General features: G+C 39.3%; 1 long non-coding RNA gene across 1 annotated transcript; it reads right to left on the reverse strand.

The window, feature by feature from the left end:
* Positions 1–7,660: 7,660 nt before the first annotated feature.
* Positions 7,661–15,324, reverse strand: LOC141584984 (uncharacterized). Its single transcript, XR_012518265.1, has 3 exons — positions 15,174–15,324; positions 9,905–10,109; positions 7,661–7,931 (listed from the first exon to the last, which is right to left on the reverse strand). It is a non-coding gene; the product is annotated as an uncharacterized LOC141584984 (long non-coding RNA).
* Positions 15,325–16,229: the final 905 nt, after the last annotated feature.

Below are 16,229 nucleotides of genomic sequence, written 5' to 3' on the forward strand. Positions count from 1 at the left end.
AGAACGGGTTGTCATCAAGTCCTTCAGAATAGCATTCACTGAGAAGAAGTCAATGGTTAATTACAAATTATTTTTATCAAATAATTAAGATGAATCCCAGGCAATCCACCCTATCTTAGGAAGAGCATGGTACAGGGGAAAAAATATGGCTTTCAATGTAACCAAGCATGAGCTCAAATTCCAGCTATACAACTCATGAGCTTAAGTTACTGGGCAGAAGTGACTTGACTTCTCTGAGTCTTAATTCTGAAATATGGGAAAGTTTGTGGGATGGACATGAGAACTGGAACTCATGTAGGAAAAGACAAAGTTTCCTAAACTATGCTCAGAAGGATTTGAAGTCTATAAGAGATTAACTTAGCACATGAAAAAGGAATCCATGGTTTAAGAAGGTTGGGATAAGCTAGGCTAAACAAAACTAAATGTGTTTGCGTGCTTGCTTTGTTTGTTTATGTGCAGGCCTTCTCAGAGCCTTTAATATTATGCTTTATATTGTGATTCTCCAAAAGAAGGTTATCAGTTTTCCTCCTAGAGAACTATGATAAATAGGGCAGTCATCCACAAATTGAGAGGCATCTATAAGGAACTGGAGATAGTATTAAAGAGTGGGTCCAAAAGTGTCCAGATTAGTCCCTACACTAATAACATTGAAAATGGAATTGATAAGATAGGACTGGTCCTTGGCAAACCCAAAAGGAAGGCAGAGGGCAGGAGAGTCCATTGATGTGTCTATATGGGTCATTTTCCAGAGGCAGAGAGCAGGGCAGGGAAGAGTGGAGGGTGACCTAAGGAAAAAAGAGAAAATACTTGGGACTGAGACACTGTTTTAGAAAGAGTTGTCAGGGATGATCCCTATGAGAAAGTGACGTTAGAGGAAAGACTTGAATAAGAGGCCCCAATGAGCTTTGCAGAGATGTGGGGAAAGAACATTTCAGGGAGCACCACTTTGGGATCTTAAGTGAAATTCATGGGACATGATGAAGGTCATGAAGAAGGTCAGTAGTGAGGATACTTGAATGAGGTGAAAAGTAACAGCAAGTGAGGTCTAGGGGAGCAGAAGTTCAGGCAATGTAGGGCTTTGAGAATAAGAAATCCATTAAAAATAACAGAAATTTCTGATGCTTAAAGCTGCAGAGAACCAAACAGAAGCCCCCATCCCCCACCCCCACCATTTGAATAAATGGCAAAAGAAATGATATTAAAAAATGACGCAGAGGTAGGAATTCACCATGCAGGTTGGGGCAACTGGAAGGGGACTCATCCGTGGATGATGTAAACCATTTATTCCAAACCTCCTCCCTCCTTTCTTTCCTTCCTTCCTAACAGCTTTATTGAGAAATCCTTTATGTATGATGAAATTTACCCACTGAAGGTATACAACTGAATGGTTTTTAATATATTTATGGAGTTGTGCAACTATCACCAGTCTAATTTAGAACTTTCCCATCACCTCAGAAAGAAATCTTGTGCTCATTTTAGTTATTTCCCATTCCCACTCCAGTCCCAGAAAAACACTTATCTACTCTGTGTCTATAAGTTTACCTTTTCTGGACATTTAAATAAAAGAAATCATAGAATATGTGGTCTTTTACATCTGGCTTCTTTTCCGAACATCATGCTTTTGAGGTTCATCCATGTTGCAGCATGTTTCAGTGCTTTATTCCTTTTTATTATCCACTAGCATTCCATTGCATGGATATACCACATTTTGTTTATCTGATCACCAGTTGATGTACATTTGGGTTCTTTTCACTTATTGGCTATTACAGACATTCATGTACAAATTTTATGTGAATGAATGTTTTCATTTTTCTTGAATTAATGCCTATGAGCGGAATTGCTGGGTCACATGGTAGATCTATGTTCAACAATTTGAGAAACTGCCGCACTGTTTTTCAAAGCAGCTGCACCATCAACTTTTTTTCTTAACTTGTAAAATGTGTGAGTCTTCACCTTTGTCTTTAGCCGATTGGACCAAAAGAAAAGCACATGATCTAAATTGACCAATCAGTTTTTCCTTTCTAAGATCTTTGTATAAGGGCACATTGTGAGTTTGTATCTACAGTAGTTTGAATGAGGGACATGTGCAAGTGACAGAGAAAAGCTGACCACAAAGACAGGAAGCTGACCTATAGAGAAAGAAACAGAAGTGACAGGCCACACGAAACTAGGAAAGGTAGACAAAGTAGTCTCAGGTCCTGGGTTTCTGGCTTCCCAGTTCGAGGCCCCAGTGAGGCCTGTCATGCACCTTTGTCCTTGGCACCTTCAACATATCTCAATGTCCTCTAATACATTCCATTTTTTGTATGATTTATTGTAAATTTTTGCTTCCAACAACTAAAAATTCCTTAGCTAACTCAACACATTTTGGCTATAGCAATGACTGGGTGGAAGAATAAAATAGGCTTAAACTTAAACTGTAATGATACAAGCATTTAATAAGGCACATAGCATTTGTTCAGCACTATATGAGTGCAACAGGTCATGGCCTTCAAATAGCACACAATAGGGTCATTTAAGTTTTAGCAAACTGTCACAGAAGAAATAGAGATGAGCATAAACTAGATAAACTATTTTTAAATAAAGAGCTTTTCAAAAATATTGTTCAAATAGGTCCTTGTATAATTTAATGGGGAAAAAAAAGTAGGGAAAATTGCCAAGATTATGGAGTTAAAAGGTCTTAGGTGTTGAAAGAGCTTGAAATAAAAGACATCCCTTAAGTACCAAGCATTATAATTACATGCTCCTTTAAAGAACCACAGTCAGTTCTCCTGGTGACTAATCTTGATTGTCTGTCAAGAACTGGAGACCGAGAAATCACACGAATGTTGGGCTGGATTGTCTAATTCTGGGGCCACCTTGTGGCTTCCTCTCTTAGGTTCTCCCAGGAGCCTGTCTGTGTGACAACAAAGAATTCATCATAAATTTCTTCCTTGGTTCCCCCAAAACCTTGCCAAGGAGAAAAAGATAGAAAAGAAAAAATACTCTCAGTGAAGGAAATATGTGAAAGATCATGAGAAAGAAAATACACACACACACACACACACACACATCTACTGTATATGTCTGCTGTATTTTCTTCCCCATGATGTGTGTGTGTGTGTGTGTGTGTGTGTGTGTGTGTGTATTTTTTATATAGGGTCTCATTCTATTGCCCAGTGTGCAGTTCAGTGGTGCAATCTCTGCTCACTCCAACCTCCACCTTCTGGGTTCAAGCAATTTTCCTGCCTCAGCCTCCAAAGTAGCTGGGACTACAGGCACATGTCACCACATTTGGCTAATTTTTGTATTTTTAGTAGAGATGGGGTTTTGCCATGTTGGCCAGGCTGGTCGCAAACTCCTGGCCTGATGTGATCCACCTGCCTTGATCTCCCAAAGTGCTAGGATTACAGGTGTGAGCCACCATCCGCAGCCAAAAGTGAGACCTTCTGGGATACATTTCTTAATTAAAGGGTCTACATGTTTCCTATTATTTGTTTGGTCTCTCAATAGTAGATAAGCCCCAGGAGGGTAGGAACTGTGTCTGGAGTGGTCACCATTGAATCAATATTCTCCTAGAACAGTATTGGGTGTATAGCAGAGATTCTGTTACTACTTGTTGAAAAGATGAATGAAGTAGAATATTCCTTACTTCCTTATTTCTCAATGTCAAGATATTGCCGGGAAGTATACAATACAAGAAAAATATTCCAGGTGATAAGCTATGGAATCTCTAACAACATGTGAAAGATCCAGGGGAGCCTCTCACACGAGATGAGAGATTTCAACAACCATGGTGAAGCCTAGATATGAAAAAAAAATTTCATTTCATGTATGTGTATATATTCCTTTGTTTATCCCATTATCATTAAATGTGCTAGGTTCATGCTAAAACCAGAGATGATTCAGTGATACCTCTTTTACAGCAGAAAGAACAGACTTGTAAAATGGTCTTTCTTCAGTGACTTACTACACTCTAGCTCAGCATCGTCCAATAGAAATCTCAGGCAAGCCATTTTTTTAATTTTAAATTTTCTACCAACCTGGGAAACATGCAAAACCTCACATCTACTCAAAAAGTTACAAAAATTATCTAGGCATGGCGGTGCCCATCTGTAGTCACAATTACTCAGGAGGCTGAGGTAGGAGAATTACTTAAGCATGGGAGGTGGAGGTTGCAGTGAGCCAGGATCACATAACTCTTCTCCATCCTGGGCGACAGAGCAAGACCCTATCTCAAAAATAATAGTAATAACAATAAATATGTAAATTTTCTGGTCGTCACATTTTAAAAAGTAAAAAGTAACAAATTTAGTTTAAATAATATGTTTTAAGTTATTTTATCCAAAATAGTATCCTTTCATCATGTAATCAACACAAAATTTATCAGTGAGACACTTTACATTCTTTTTGCGTCCTACGTTTTTAAAATCTGGTGTATATCTTATGCCAGTAACACATCACATTTGCACGCTCAATTTTATTGAAAATTCTTGGTCTACATTTAGATTCACAAAATTCACAGTCAAAAAGACTTTAAAAGCCAATAGCTGAATCATGTTAGTTTTTAAACCTGAATTTATGGGGGTGGGGAGTTGGGGAGAGAGAGCACGGGGAGAAATGCCAGATATAGGTGATAGGGAGGAAGGCAGCACATCACACTGCCATGTGTGTAATTGCAACAATCTTGCATGCTCTTCACATGTACCCCAAAACCTAAAATGCAATTTAAAAAAAAAAAAACCCTGAATTTAAATTAATCAACTTTAAATAAAATACAAAATTTAGTTATTTAGTCACACTAGCCACACTGCAGGTGCTCAGTAGCCATAGTGCCTAGTGGTTACCATATTGAATAGCACTGATAAAGAGCATGTCATCACTGCAGAAAGTTCCATTGGACGGTGCTGCCTTGGGTTATCTAAGAGGACTGCAAACATTGAGCACAAGCATGTGTTTTGCCCTGTCGTATTCCCTGGCACAGTAATTAACACACGAGAGGTGTCAGTAAATGATTGTTGAAAAGGATAAATGAATGAATGGCTGTTGTCACATCACAGAGGTTGAGGGGTTTAAAGAAGACTTAATAGAAGAAGAGACATTTATGATAGGTTTTGACAGTTGAGTAAGAGTCTGCTAGGCAAATAATAAGATGAAGACAGAGGAAAAGCTTGGTGCATAGGTGCTGAATTTTTTTTTAAGTCTAATATGTTGTGTTAAAAGGGTATTTTGTCAATCGTTTGTTTTGTAAAATCAAGATGAAATCAAACTTTTGCTTAAGTCAAGATGAAATCAAACTGCACTACGTTCTAGCTCTGCATTCTTGGAAAAATCACTTAACCACTCTTAGCCTCAGTTTTCTCACCTGTAAAATGAGAGTACCAATTTTGAAGGGCTGTTGTGAGGACTAGAAATAGATGCAGAGTGTTTACCACAGAGCCTGGTACATAGTAAATGATCAATCAGTGTTCAGTGTTGGCCATTATTGTGTACAGTGTTTAGTGAGAGTGAGCTGTGGTAGACAGACAAGGCACCAGATGCCACTCCAGTGTTGCTTCTCCTCCTTCTTAGCGTCAGAATCCTGACTTCTAACAGTCCAGAGTTATTTCCTGGCTGAAAACCTAATTCTCTCAGTCTTTTTATAGCTAAGAGCAGCCATCAGACTGGGTTTTCATCAGTAAAGTTTTACACAGAAATGTTGTGTGTTATTTCTAGGATGTTTTTGTAGAGGGAAGGGGTCTTCTGCTTTTCTCCTTCCTGCTGTTCTGAATGCAGATGACATGCTAAGATTGGCAGATCAAGACATTTGCAGCACCTGGGTTCCTGATGAGTGAGAAACTTCACATGAGAGCAGCGGCAGGCAGTCATTTCCAGTCTTCTTTCACTACAGAACCAGTTTGTCAAGGACCATCTCTTGGGACTATAATTCTGTGAAACAGAGTTTGAGAAATATATTTTAGGTGATCTGGAAAGAATGATGAGGTGGTTAATGGCTGAGATTCAGTGAAATCCATCTATAAACAGTGAGTGAGGCTTCTAACCTTTTGGGATGTTGGAGGGATGGTGAGATTTCAGCAGGGCCAATGGTCACCTCACAGCCCCATGCTGCACCCAGTCATCAGTCTGTGAGGTCAAGGGGACCGTAGGTGGTTTGGTGGCCGACAGCAGTGACTGCTTCACCATATGGTGTAGGTCTGTAACTTTTCTGCCATGCAGCTGCGTGTTTATTGTGGTTCTCCTGCTGATTGTCAATTGACATTAGACACTAAAGAATGTTCCCGTGCCTCTCAAATGTATCGTGGCTTTTCATAAACTTTTGTTTGTTGTGGCTGAAATATGGGACAATGAGACCTTTTTCAGCCTGTATTTTGGAGCAGCTGTTTGATGTTTGTAAGAGAATATTTCTTTGTGTGCTTTAAACCACCATAGATGGGAGTGAAGTCAACTCTATCATGGGTTTGGACAGCATTTTTCTTAAATTCTCTACCAAAACTTGGTACATCAAACCAAGGAAGTTGTAATTATTCACAGAGAGAAGCATATCTTTAATCCCCATCTAGGTTATGGTATCCTTATAAAAGAATTAAAGTAGGCATTGTTCCAGAGACTCACATGAATTTTCATTATTGTAGTCCAGCACAGAGCTTAAGCAATTCTATGCTACTAGAGTTATTTCTTTATCCTGCAGCACAGGCCAAAAATTGGGTTCCTTGATTTGCTGGCCAGGCACAGCATTCAGATGAAATGAAATAGATCCATCGGGCTCCTGTGCTTGCCAGACCAAGTGACTATTGAGATATAAAACCTTATATGAATGTGATATTATCATTAAATTGGAATTACTATTGTTAGAGTCATTGTGATGATTTTCAAATAACCCTGACAACTCTGTGTTTCTAATGCTAAGAACAGGTAAATTATATCAGCAGCTTCCCATAAGGATGATGCTTTACACAAATCATCTCAAACCTCCCAATAATCCCAGGAGGTAGGAATTGTTATTAACGGCATTTTGCAGAAGAGGAAAGTGAAGAGCAAAAAAATTAAGTAATTGCCCAAGGACACACAGCTGAGACTGGTGTCCAACCTAAGGCTACTAGACTATCAGGACCATGGGCTTAACACATTATTCTGGAATTACTGCTTAATAGCTACTATACAACCAAGCAGTGAACCTGCTACTTCTTTAGCAACCATAATGTTGACTATTACTCCATGGGAAAAGCATTTGGAAAGGTATTTTTTTTCTGAAGGCATTAAAGCAATGTATTGTTGGACTTACTTTTTCTCATCCTTAAAATGGGGTGCTGACTTCAACAGTCTGTGGTGAGGATTAGTGAGGCAGTGAATGGGAAGGATTCAGAGAAATGGTGGTAGGAGCCTAAGTCTCAGCTAGTGGGATTTGAAATGATGGACTTTTCAATTTTCTCATCTGAGCTACTTCTTTCGGTGTACATTTGGTTTTAATCCAAAAAAGAAAAGAAATAGATTTCCAAAAAGGAACCCAAGGCTGTTCAACTCAACACTTCCCTTACCATTGCAGCCTCTGCAAATGAGGTTGGTGGTCCCCATTTAGTCATGATTAACTCTGTTAATCATACACATGTCTGGAAAACACAACTGCCAAATTTTGTGAGCTGAGATTTTCTCGGTTCCCACCCACATATATGCATACCTAGGGGTTCCAAAGACGGTCTCCAGGCATGGCTGCAACTCCTTACATGGGGCTATTCTTGTAGTCAGGAATGAGGCTAAGCCAATCCATCCTGGATCTTCACGAAGCATCTTGGCTTTCCAAGTCTTAGGCAATATTAGCCAAGAATTGTTTATCTGTTTTGATTTTTGCACTCTTTCCAAGTCAAGGACATCTGTGAAGTGTTTCCTTGATTGCAAATATGGACGCTGTTTAGTTTGCTTGTGTGTGTTTGTTTTTTTGTTTTGTTTTGCTTCACCTAGAAAAATCACCAAAGAGAATAAAGGCACTATTAAAGGAAGAAGCTCACCTGACAAAAAATAAAATAAAGAAAAAAACAGAATGTTGTTGCATCTATAATGTTGCACTCTGTATACTGTCAAAGGCATATGTGTATTACTGGATGATAGGAGCTGGTGTAACATAGAGGGGAAAAAAAATGACTAAAGTCAGACTATGCTATGTTAAACTCCTGGCTGTGCTCTTTATAGTTGTGTGACTATGAGTTGGTTACTTAACCTTTCTGAGCCTCAGTTGCTTTTTCTGCAAATTGAGAAGAAAGGTGGTAAATAATAATTGTAGGTTACATTTATTGGATGTTTATTATGTGCTTTAACTCACTTAATTTTCAGAACAAATCTTTTAGCTCAGTAATACTATGCCATTTTAAAGAAAACCAAGGTTCAGAGATGCAATAACAGGAAAGGACTCCTATGCTAACTCTGGGGAATAAATGCCTAATCATGAAGTTAACACATAAAATTGCTGTGAGAATTCATTGAGAAGATTCACATAAAATGCAGCATCCTAACCAAAAGTATAGGCAATGAAAGCAAACATAGACAAGTGAACCTACATCAAACTAAGAAGCTTCTGCACAGCAAAGGAAACAAGCCACAAAATGAAAAGGCAACCTATAGAATAGGAGAAAACATTTGCAAACTCTTTATATATAATAAAGAGTTAATATCCAAAATATGTAAGGAATTCCTACCCTGTGTAACAAAAATCAAATAACCTAATTAAAAAGTGGGTAAAGAACTGGAACAGACATTTCTCAAGAGAAGACATTCAAGTGGCTAACAAGTTTGTGAAAAGGTGCTCAACATCACTAACCCGAGAAATGCATATCAAAACCATATTGAGATATCACCTCACACTTTTTACAATGACTATGATAAAAAAGACAGAAGCTAACAAATGTTGGTGTGACTATGTATGCTGCTGAGGGAAATGTACATTGATATAGCCACTATGGAAACAGTATGAAACTTTCTCAAAAAATTAAAAATAGAACTATTGTATGAGCCAGTAACCCCACTTTCAGGTATTACTCAAAAGAAATGCAATCAATACATCAAAGAGAAATCTGCATTCTCACGTTCATTGCAGCATTATTCTCAATAGCCAAGATATGGAAGCAACGTATGCCCATAGACAGATGAATGGATAAAGAGAATGTGGTACAGATACACAATGAAATATTATTCAGCCTTGCAAAAGAAGAAAATCCAGCCATTTTAATAATGTGAATGAACCTAGAGGATATTATGCTAACTGACATAAGCTAGACACAGAGGGACAAATACTATATCATTCCACTTACACAAAGAACCTAAAACAATCAAATTCATAGAAACAGAAGCAGAATGCTAGCTGCCCAAGCTGGGGGACTGGGGGTTGGAGGAATGGGTGGTAAATGGGGAGGTGATTATTAAAGAGTATAAAGTTTTAGATGTGCAAGAAGAGTAAGTCTTAACTACTATATAGCATAGTGTCCATAATTAACAATACTATATTGTATATTTTTTAATTTAGTGAGAATAAAAACTTATGTTAAGTGTTCTTATAACAATAATAATAATAATAATAAAGAAGGTGAAAGGAAACTTTAACAGGTTATGAATATGTTGATTGCTTAGATAGTGGCGGTTCCACATACATAGCTCCAAATTCATCAAGCTATATGCATTAGATATGCACAGCTTTTTGTAGGCCAATCACACTTAAATAAAGTGGACTTTAAAAATTCGCATATTTAAGCCCTAAAATATAAAAAAGAACAGAAAAAAAACTGCTACCTCCTGGGCATGACATACTCACAATAGATTTATGGATATATAAATAGAGTCATTGAAAAAATACACACACACAAAGAAACTTCCACCTCTGAGAACTAAGGGAAAAACAGGAAGGTGAGCAGAAAGGAATTTTCAGATAATGAGAGCTTACCCCTACAATGAAACCATTGATATCCAACGTTGAAGGGTCCACGGGGGGAAGAGATTTGACGGAATGTGATCAATGTGGGAAAAGATGAATAAAGCCTCTATTCTCCCTAAGTCCCCAGCTATTGAGGCATCAGGATGTGACATGGGAACATCAGCTTCCAGCAGGCCAACAGGTCAGGACTGTCAGGAAATACCTGTGGGTCAAACTAACAGAAACATGGAGAATCTTCCACGTTAGGGCTGGTGACAATGAAAATAACTATAAAGCATCAATTAGGCCCTTGGAGCTGAGCCCTGGAATTGATCTCTTCTTATTCCAAATATTCAAAAGATATTTCCATTTGCAATTGTGTAGGTACTACACCATTTTATTTAGCCACTGCTATTTCAGAGTCCTGACTTAGGTGCTGTGGGAAATAGGAACATAGCTGTCACCACCATGGTACTTGTAATACAAGTGGAGACCATTTAAAATTCATTTGGTAGAATTAAAAGCAAAATTGAAATAAAGGTAAATTGTAAAACGTATGAATGACAAAACATCATGTACACATAAATGTCATGAAAACATAAAAAGTATTTAACCAAACTTCTGAATATTTGAAACCAAAAACTGACTGGAATTCCTTTCTTTTATTTCACTTTTAGAAAAAATAAATGGATCAAAAAATAAATAAAACCAGATTGAGAAATGTAGGCAAAAGGGCATAGCCAACTTTATCTCCAGAACATTTCAACTTTATGTCTGGATTTCTTTCATCTACATTCACTAGACTGCCAATTTCATGAGGTCAGGGGCCACATTTTTCTGCTGCATCCCCAGATGGTTATTGCTGCATCCCCAGAGTCTAACAGAGTACCTGGCACTTAGAAAGGTGCAGTAAATATTGGCAGACTAAATGCTGATCCCCAAGTGCCCTCCAGGTACTCAAACATTGTGATTATCACTGGCCAAGAAAGAAGATGCAACAATTTTAGAAAGATTTTCAAAAATGAGGTGTGGTAGATTAAATTTTGCCACAAATTCTTTGCTAATCCTCTCATTGAGAAGTGCAACCTAATTCCTCCCCTTAGAATCTTAACTGACTTTAGTGATTTGGTTGACCAATGGAACGTGGCAGAAGGGAATTTCTCAAACTTTGAGACTTAGTCATAAAAGAACTTTTGAGTTCCACATGGGCCTCTAGAAAGAATATTCCTCTTTCTGTGAGGCTTTGGCTGCCATGGAAGAAACTCAAGTACACTAGGGTCTCTGTGCTTTGGAGAGGCCACCTGTAGGCAGCCCAGTTAAGTCTTCGCTGAACTGGGTTCTAGCCAAGCCCTCCAAGTCCCTTCGAGGCACCAGAAAAATTATCTCTGTAAAAGGCCAGATAGTAAATATTTGAAGCTTTGAAGGCCATACCATCTCTGTCATGACCAATCAACTCTGCTGTTCTAGCATGAAAGCAGCCACAGACAATGCATGAACAAATGATTGTGGCTGTGTTTCAATAAAATTTCATTTACAAAATCAGACGCCAGATTGGATTTTGCCTGAAGGCCATAGTTTGCTGATCTCTGCTCTAGACTAGCCAGAGTGCCCTGCGCTAATGCTGCATGGAACAGAAGAATCACCTAGCTGGGCCCTGCCCAAATTCCTAACTTGCAAAATTATAAGTTACAATAAAACAGTTGTTGTTTTAAGCCACTAAGTTTGGAATGGTTTGTTATACAGCAAGAAATAACCAGAACAAAGGAATTGGAACCAAAAACATGCTGAGGGTAAGGAGGGTAGGGCTACCTTTCACTCCATTCCCCATAAACACTACAGTTACTACATATGAGCACTGAGAAGAAAATACAGGTATTATCACCCAGGGCTGGATTATAATGTGGTACTATCTAGAAGTAAAGATATTTGAGCTAAGAGTTAAAGAGGATGTTGGAGATGGGGGAAGGACAATGAGAAGAGGGGTAGAGCATTGGCAATGTTGGCAGAACACTTGTTGCACCACTCCAGGGACACTGTTCCTGTTGTAGTTAATGTGAATAGTGCCACCTGGAGATGGTCATCACAGTATCCCTGGCTAAGAAAGATCAGGAGGCAGTCTACTAAACAGGCTTTGAAGTCAAATGGACCTAGGTTCACAACCTGGCTCTATCTCTTACTAAATGCATGTAAGCAAGCTATTTAAACTCTCTGAAGCTCACATTCCACACTTCAATAACATACTTATATGTAAGTAAAATTTCTGATATATAATGTGTTCAATAACAGAGCTTTAATATATATGTATAAATATATAGATGTGTGTATTCATGTACACAAACATATTTATGAACAAATAGAAAACCTACAGGGACAGTGGAGTAGAGGGTGGTTGAAAGCAAAGGTTTTCCAGTGCATTTGTTGATAAAAGTCATCAAGTATATAAGGAGCCCTTGCTCAAAAATTGTGAGGAACTTTAGCACGTTATCTTAAACAGGTCAATGCATTTAAGAATCACTTTGAGATTCTTGTTGAAATGAACACCCCCACCGCCCCGACCCTCTGCCAAGAGATTCTGATTTAGCAGGCCTGTACTGGGATCCAGGGATTTAAGTTGTTGACAAGTACCCCAGGTTTTGCTGATCCAGGGAGTCATCTGACTACATTTTGAGAAACTTCTTTCTGTAAGCCTCATGACATGAAGACAAACTCAAAGAGGTAAAGTCACTCACCCAAAGTCACCCAGTTGTCCAATGCAGAGGTGGGTGCCCTGCTCCCTGTCCCATCCTCTTGGCCCTATCAAACATCTGCCTACATACCAGGTGTGATGGTCATTGCTATTCTTTACTGTGTCCCCAGGTTCCCGTTTAAAGGCCTGGCATTGGAGCAGCTTCTCTGTGACTATTGGCTGAACAGAACTGAATCAAAATAAATCAATGTCAGAGTCAAAAAGAGTTTGGGAATCTTCCAATCCAATCACCCCGTTGTACAGAGGGAAAAACTGAGATTAAGATGGTAGAAGGTGGTTGTCCTCATTCACACAGAGAACAAAGGCCTGGGTTCTCAGCTCAGCATGCTTTGCTCTCCCCCATTGAGGACTCTGCACAAAAGTGACATGCTAAATAAATGTGGCATGCATTCTGGTCAGTGGTAAACTGAAGCCAAGAGTGATCAAATCCCACCTAGTTCCCATGACACTATAAATCTCAGCATTATGTTAAACGTGGTGGGTAGCAGAATTACCAAAATCATCGTGAAATCAGTCCTTTCTTGGTCTGGCAAAATTGCTCTCAACTGTCATTCTATTATTCCATGTATGGCCCTGGGATCAGTCTAAACAATTCCCCTTCTATAATTAAAAAAAAAAATTCCGTTGCTAACGTCCCCAGCTCCCTTTAGTGAAGGGAGCAGCTGCCAGGTGGGATAACGGAATGCTGGACATGCGAGATAGCAGGGCCAACAGCATAGTGAGCTATTATGAGATCCGTTTATTTTGCTTGGACAATAATTCTTAGAAAAAGGGAATTAAAGGCTGGAGTCTGCACCCTCTAAACTTTTCTGGACAATGCACGAACTATCTCTTTTTACACAGAGGATAAAAATTTGTTATCCGTTTGGGCTTGTAATTACAGCTCCCACAGTTTATGACAAAGGGAAACTTGGGCAAATAATTTAACTTGTGCGTGCCTCAACTTCCTCAAATGTAAAATGGGGATGAAACAACAGCTTTTACCTCTTGGGATGGGAAGACGGAAAGAAATAATTTATGTAAAGTTCTTGGCCCAGAGTAAGTGCTCAATAAATGTTTACGTGTGGTGCCATTTGCAGTTAATAGCGTAACAATGGAGTTTTCATTTAGTTCTTTGGGTTGTGGACTCTTCTGTAACCCAAAGACTCATCATGTAGTTCTTCTTTGGGTCTATATACTCTCAAGCAGAGTTTCCACTTAGCTGGGTTTAAGAAAGCTGATTCAGGTTATATCTTGCTAAGGGCGCATAAAACGATCGCAGTGTGAGAACGGAAGGCAAAGTTCTGTCTTAAAACCAAAGACATGAGACTTCTTTGCTTTTATTTCCCTTCAGGACACCCATAATGGTTTCTGTTTAAAGGTGGGTGACACTGGGAAAAGTTATCAGGAGAGAGACAGAGAAAGCCAAGAAGCCACCAAGGCAACTCTCTTCCAACAGAGAACAGAAAACCCCAATATATGATCCCCAAACTGTCTTGCAGAATGCTAAGCTGAGAGAGGGCCGTGGGTTGACTTAAGTCTGATGGTCTCCAAACCTGGCTTTGCTTAAGAATCTCCTGGGGAAGCATGCAAAAAAATACAGATTCACAGGCCTTGGCTTGTAGATCCTGACTGAATAAGGTTAGGGTCTGGGAATCTGTATTATAACACCATTTTCCCCAGATGATTTTCATGTAGAAACTCAAAGGATGGAATCTGGAAACCACTGATCCAGCTTAATTGTAACAGACGGACAAACTGAGGCTCAGAGAAATAAATGACTTGTCTAAGGCCAGCCAGGGTCAGAGATGAGTCTCTAATCCAGGCTTCTGATTCGGCCACACTGCACCCTTTGGAAGTATTTCTAGGGGAATCTAGTGTATTTTCTCAGGTTGACGTTGTCGTTAGATCACACATGGAGAATCTCAGCCTCTTCTCTTTAGTCTCTAGGTCTCAGAGAACCATGAGGCATCCTCTGAGAGACCAGTTGGGAATCAGTCCTTTAATATTTCCCCATTTTTCCCAAGGGTACCTTCTCCCACACCCTTATCTTCCCCTTACTCAGAGTTCACAAAATAGGTAACCAAAACAAAACAGAGGAATAGAAGCATTCTGCAAGTTTGTAGAAACAGCCACTAAAGCTATTAGCAGACCATTAACACCAGCCTGACTGGGAATTCGTCTTTTTTTTTTTTTTTTTTTTTTGGAAGACTGGAATGGTTTTAACATCTCTGATTGCAACTACTGATCTGGGGACACAACCTTGGTACTTAATTCTGTACCTGCTGGTGTAGCAGCTCTGTTAAATGGCCCCTCGATACCTGGGCACCATTCAATGCTATCAAGATCTTTAATCTTGAAAAGCCACAAGATAGGACCCTTTCCCCACTTTTTCTGCATGTGGTTACCCAGGACTTAGGAGCAAGTGGATTAATGTTTCAGAGCTTTCCGAGATATCTGGATAAGTACACCTGATAGTCTAGATTCTGGGGGCTCAGCAGGCAGAGTTTATACACACATGCTTGATGAGGTGGACATTGCTATGGCCCGCATAATGGAGATATTTCCACTTACGGCAGGAGATAAGATTGTGTACAGAAATCCCGGGATGAAGAGAGTATCTGGTAACATTCCATTCTCCAAGCAAGACTGGTATTCCAGTAGATATGCTGGGAGAAAAGCATAGAGTGAGAGCATGACCTTTCTCTTGTGTTTGTTGACCTAACCTAGCACCTTGGTAATGAAGGGACATTATAGATGCTTACTGGGTATTTAGCAAAATTTAACTCACATTTCTGTTCATTCAGCAGGGATCTTTCCATTCCTAAGACAGAAAGCAATGAAAAGCTGAGACTGACCTTGCAGTCAGGAGACAGACAGACCTGAATTTGGTTGTTAAGTCATTTACCAGCTGTGTGGCCTTGGTCAAGTTGCTAAACTTCTCTGAGCCTCAATTTCTTCATTTATAAAATGGGGGAGGCAGAGGTTGCAGTGAGACAAGATCATGCTGCTGTATTCCAGCCTGGGCAACAGACACAGACCCTGTCTCAAAATAATGATAATAATAATAATAATAGTGCCTAGGAGTGTAATTAGTGATGTAATGTATGGAAGCAGTCAATAAACGGTAGTTGTTGCTGAGGTTGCAGCAGTTATTATTTGGATGGCTCAAGATTCCAACATATCAGATTCTCATCTCCTAGAAAAAGGGAACCTGAGGCTGCTGAAAGCCAGGGCTATTCCCCAAAGATTTTATTAATACTTTAGCTAGGACCTCTATGTTTGCAAGAGACAGAAGTCCAACTAAATGGGTTTAAGAAAATTAAAATAATGTATTGATTTACATAATTTAAAAGTCCAGAGGTGAAGTCTGCTTTCAGGCATGATTGGATTCATGTACTCAAATGATGTTACCAAGTTTTAGCTTCTCTCTCAGGTTTTAGTTTTATTTTCTACTGAATTGAATTTATTCTCAAGATGACAGCTTCATCCTTATTCCCCACTAGCCTGGCAAATCCAGCAGAAAGAGAACTCCAGTTATCCAACAGTTTCAGTGAAAACCCCAGGGCCGCCCCTCATTGGCTCTGACTGTGGTAGCTTGGATCATGTGCTCAGCTTTGAACCAATCAC

The sequence above is a fragment of the Saimiri boliviensis genome, chromosome 7, assembly GCF_048565385.1.
Source record: "Saimiri boliviensis isolate mSaiBol1 chromosome 7, mSaiBol1.pri, whole genome shotgun sequence".
NCBI lineage: Eukaryota > Metazoa > Chordata > Mammalia > Primates > Cebidae > Saimiri > Saimiri boliviensis.